Below are 6223 nucleotides of genomic sequence, written 5' to 3'. Positions count from 1 at the left end.
TTTGTATGCCAGGATCACTGTCTGTTTTGGTACTAAAATACAGGGAAGACCAAAGATGCTCCCCCTCTGAGGTCTAGGACCCCCCAAGTTTGGGGCCCCAGGAGTAGGAAGTATTTCTTTTACTATGACAAGTGTCATAGAACCAAAACTCTAAGGTAAAGGTTCTATCACTAAGTTATTGCTGGTCACTGAATATCTTCTCAAAAAACAAGATGTGTTACCAAGAAGGAAAGTTATGTTTCTTACCATATCTTAAGTTGTTAAACAAATGTGAATAATTTTTTAAAGGAAAAAAAGGCTTATGCTGAGATTTGTGTGCTATTGTTCATAATTTTAGGAGTTACAAATTGTCTTGAGCAGCTGCTTGAGTGTATTTTTCTACCCAAGTCTATATTTCTGCAATCTTCTTCTTAAAAAAAAGAAAAAAAAAAAAAAAAAAAAACTATGTTGTATACACATGAAAGTTTTCTTGGTTTTTATATATCAAAGAATAAAAACTCTTTCTTTGCTTTTAATATTTTCCAGCTGGTTCTAAATATCAGAGAGAATGTGTGTTAATGATCAGCAGAGATAAACTTACCCCTCAGGATGAAACACCTCTAATGTTTACCAAGTGCCTCTCGTGTGCCAGGTTTGTTCCCTTAATGCTCACACATTCTTCACAGGCAAGCAGCAGTAGTCCCATTTTACAGAGGGAAAAATGGGATCAGACTGAAGTAGGCAGTAGGGCATCTCAAATGACAAACTGCACTCATATTTGACAGGAGGTGGTTGTGTCTTAGGTCCAGAAACTTCTTTGGAAGTCAATATGAAAAAGCTTTACTGAAAAACTAACCATGCAGCTGTTTGGAAATACACCCTGGTTTGAAAAATTTCCAATAACACTTATACATCTAGTACTGTCAATGATAAATACATCAAGATCCACTCATGCGGTAAATTACAAATGTCAAGGTGACGGCAACAAGCACCAACAATTCCTGGAAGAAATAGCACATATGCTTTACCAGCATGAGGCATTGCACTACACCCTCCCCGACGCTGGGCTACAGACAGCCCTTTCCATTGGGAGGGAACACCAGCAGCACTTCTAGAGTGACCCCACACTTTGAGGGGCAGCTGGAGAGGCGGGTACTGAGGCTGGATCCATGTTCTGAGTTGACTCAGGGGTGGAGTCAGAGATGCAGGTACCTGGCTGACCAGCTGGGGAGTGCAGGTCACGTGACCTTGTAGTGACACATGTTGCCAGCCCCAGAGCCTGCGACACTTCAGGAGAACCAGCCTTGCAGCCGACAAGGAGACCCTGTCCACCAATCAGTGGTTATGTAGTGTCTCAGTTTTACACAGAGCAGCCAAAGACTGGCAGTGGCATCTTGTGGTAAGTCACAAAGATGTCTGGAAAATGCTGGTGCTGAGATCATAATATCAGATAACCTTCAAGAAGCGTTTCCTGATGGGCAGAAATACTATTCGGTGGTTAACTTTTTCTTCCAACATCACACCTACTCCTTTCTGCCTCTGACATCAACTTGCTACATATTTCTTACCCCAAAGACCTCCCAAGTCAACACACAAGTTCCTTCTCCATGTTTCCTCATTTATCTTATTTTCTTCAGCATCTTCATAAAAAGGTAACCGTCAGGAATTGAGAACTTTGCTTTACCAGACAGTTTCCTAAGGAATGGTGCCCCCTCCATGAAACAAGCACCATTTTCCACATTCCCTTTCCCAGGGAGCTTTATAAGGAAACATTTCTTGAGTTGAACCCTCTTGATCCCAAGCTAGTGTGGCGGGGGAAGAGCTCTCTCCACACAAGTGTTGCTTCTAGTGGATCCAGCAATCGCGTCAAGCAAGCCCACATGTGTTTCATGGCAAACCGAGGGTCTGTGTTATTCCTCCAGAACCAAATCACAGTCTTCATACAAGCCTATCCACACGAACTGAATATAAACTGAAGCAACTACCAGGGAAGCACTGCAAATTCCACACAGAATGGAATATTACTGTACCCACACACAATGGGATATTACTACACACACACACAATGGGATATTACTACGCACACACACAGTGGAATATTACTACACAAACACACACAATGGGATATTACTACACAAACACACACAATGGGATATTACTACACAAACACACACAATGGGATATTACTACGCACACACACAGTGGAATATTACTATGCACACACACAATGGAATATTACTGTACACACGCACACAATGGAATATTACTACACACACACAATGGGATATTACTACACACACACACAATGGGTTATTACTACACACACACAATGGGATATTACTACACACACACACAATGGGTTATTACTACACACACACAATGGGATATTACTACACAAACACACACAATGGGATATTACTACACAAACACACACAATGGAATATTACTACACACACACAATGGGATATTACTACACACACACACAATGGGTTATTACTACACACACACAATGGGATATTACTACACACACACACACAATGGAATATACTACACACACACACACACACAGTGGGATATTACTACACACACACAGTGGAATATTACTATGCACACACACAATGGAATATTACTACACAAACACACACAATGGGATATTACTGTACATACGCACACAATGGAATATTACTACACACACACAATGGGATATTACTACACACACACACAATGGGTTATTACTACACACACACAATGGGATATTACTACACACACACACAATGGGATAGTACTACGCACACACACAGTGGAATATTACTATGCACACACACAATGGAATATTACTGTACATACACACACAATGGAATATTACTACACACACACAATGGGATATTACTACACACACACAATGGGATATTACTACACACACACACAATGGGATATTACTACACACACACAATGGGATATTACTACACACACACACAGAACAATGGAATATTACTACACACACACACACAATGGAATATTACTCAGTCATAAGAAAAAAAGGAGTCACTGCCATTTGCAGCAACAGGGGAGGACCTAGAAAATACACTTAGTGAAATAAATCAGATGGAGAAAGACAAATACTGTATGATATTTATTTCTGGAATATAAAACTAATGAATATATATATCAAAACTGAAACAGACTCACAGATAGAAAAAGTAAACTAGTGGTTACCTCTGGGGAGAGGGAAATGGGGAGGGGCATGTTAGCAGTATGGGACTAAGTTACAGAAACTACTGTATATAAAATTCATAACCAGCAAGGATATATTGTACAACACAGGGAATTATAATCATTACTTTGTAATAATTTTTAATGGGATATAATCTATAAAAATATGTATTCACTATGTTGTACACTTGAAACTAATGTAATATTGTAAATCTATACTTTAAAAAAAGCAGCAAGATAAAAACAACTTATATACAAGAGAAGCCCCAATATACCATCAGCAGTATTTTCAGCAGAAACTTTGCAGGCCAGTAAGGAGTAGCACAATATATTCAAAGTGCTGAAAGAAAACATTTCCAACCAATAACACTCTCTTGGCAAAGTTATCATTCAGAACTGAGAGAGAGAGATAAAGAGTTACAGACAAGCAAAAAGTAATAGAGTTCATCACAAGTAAACCAGCCTTACAAGAAATGTGAAAAGAACGATTTTTAGCTCTAATTAGTAAAAAGAAAATATATGAAAGTCTAATTCTCACTGAAAAAGGTAAAGGTAGTGGATTGTTGTTGTTCAGTCACCAAGTCGTGTCCAGCTCTTCAGGACCCCATGGACTGCAGCACACCAGACTTTTCTGTCCCTCGCCATCTCCCTGAGTTTGCCCAAGTTCATGCCTAACTTGAAATTATGAGCCATGCCATTTAGGGCCACCCAAGATGGATAGGTCACAGCGAAGAGTTCTGAGGGAATGGCAGACCACTCCAGTATACCAGCTGTGAGAACCCCATGAACTGTATAAAAAGGCAAAACGTGGATTTATCATTATAAAGTTAATATGAAGGTTAAGAAACTAAAGTAGTAAAAATAGCTCTTAACTACAGCATATACATAATAGAAAGGAATCTAAGAAAAACACTAAAGAAAGTCATCAAACCGCAAGGGAGAGAGTAAGAAGAAGCAGAGAAACTACTAAACAGTCAGAAACCAGGTAACAAAATGGGTATGTGTATATACCCATCGATAATAACTTTGAATTGGTTAAATTTTCTAATCAAAAGACAGACTGCTCAGGGCTGGTGCACTGGGATGACCCAGAGGGATGGGGTGGGGAGGGAGGTGGGAGGGGGTTCAGGATGGGGAACACATGTAAATCCATGGCTGATTCACGTCAATGATGGCAAAAACCACTACACTATTGTAAAGTAATTAGCCTCCAACTAATAAAAATAATTGGGGAAAAAATAAAATAAAAATAATTTAAACTAAAAAAAGAAAAAGACAGACTGACTTAAAAAAAAAAAAGAACAGTGGCTGATGGATTAAAAAAAAAAAAACAAGACCCATTTATATGCTATCTACACATCAGATGTAAGAACAAACATAGGCTGAAAATGAAGGGGTGGAAAAAGATGTTCCATGCAAGTGGAAACCAAAAGAAAGCTGCAACAGCTATACTTTAAAACAAAATAGACTTTAAAACAAAGTCTGTGATGAGAGACACAAAGGGCATCACACAATGATAAAAGGATCAGACCACAACAGGATATAACATTTGTAAATATTTATGCTGGAGGAGGAAATGGCAACCCACCCCAGTATTCTTGCCTGGGAAATCCCATGGACTGAGGAGCCTGGCGGGTTACAATACATAGGGTTGCAAAGAGTAAGACACAACTTAGCAACTAAACAACAAGAAGTACTATTTATGCACCCAACATAGGAGCCTCTACATATATAAAGAAAATACTAACGGCCTGGTATAATTATATACATAAATTTTTCATTAATATATTTACATAAATACATATATATACAAAGGAATACTACTCAGCCATAAAAAAGAATAAACTCTTGCCATTTGCGACAACATGGATGGACCTGAGGGCACCACGCTAAGTGAAGTCAGTCAAAGACAGACACGCTGATCTCACTTATGAGTGGGTCAATTGGATTTAATCACATTTTCCAACTGGTAACACTGTAAGATGACACACCCCTTGTATTTTTAAAGAACTGAGTGAACACATCAATTTGTAAAGTACAGAAAAACACCAAGAAGGGAGTCATGGCTCGTCTTGCACCAGGTGCAACTTGCCCTTCTCTCAGGCCATGTGCACCTCACAGCTGACCCTCACCGGAGCCCGTGTGCCCTGAGCATTAAGTGAAAGCAAACGCGTGAGGCCTTTGGGCACCCATGTTCACGGCCGCCTTGTTCATGGAAGAACAGGTAAACCAAAAATGGAAATACATACAACGGAATATCATTCAGCCTTTAAGAGGAAGGACACTCTGACACACACCACAACACGGATGAATCTGGAGGACACTGTGTTCAGTAAAATAAGCCACTCGTAAAAGTACTAGCACTGAATGATTCCATTTAAAGGAGATCCCTAGAGTTGGCAAAAATCATACAGAGAGACAAAAACTAGAATGCTGGGTTCTAGGGGCTGGGGGAGGTGAGATTTGGGAGTCAGTGTTGAATAGAGACAGCATTTCAATTTAGGAAGATAAAAATGTTCTGGCGACTTGCCTGGAGATCCAGTGGCTAAGACTCTGTGCTCCCAGTGCAGGGGACCCAGGTTTAGCCCCTGGTCAGGTATCCCACATGCCGCAAAGAAAACCAAAGACCCTGTGTGCCACAACTAAGACCCAACTCAGTCAAACAAATAAAATGTTTTAAAAGTCCCATCAACCCATAAAATAAATATTCTTTTTAAGTTCTGTGGATGGTGGTGGTGACACCACGATGTAGAAGTATTTAATGCCACCAAACTGTAAGCTTAAGCGTGGTTAAGATGGTGGGTTTTATGGTCTGTATATTCTAACACAACGTTTAAAACTGGGGGGAGAAAAGGAAAGGAGTCCAAACTTCTGGTCCTAAGCCATCTAGGAATATGCTTTGGACTCTGAGCTGATTCGTTCATTCGGCTCCTTCCCCCGTCTCTTAGGCTGCCTGAGTACAAACATCCTTTTGCACACACCCTACCCTGTTGACCTGTGGTCTGATAACCAGCAAAATGTGGAGCATGAA

The sequence above is a fragment of the Dama dama genome, chromosome 27 (genome assembly GCF_033118175.1).
Source record: "Dama dama isolate Ldn47 chromosome 27, ASM3311817v1, whole genome shotgun sequence".
Classification (NCBI taxonomy): domain Eukaryota; kingdom Metazoa; phylum Chordata; class Mammalia; order Artiodactyla; family Cervidae; genus Dama; species Dama dama.
Note: the sequence above shows the minus strand (reverse complement) of the source record.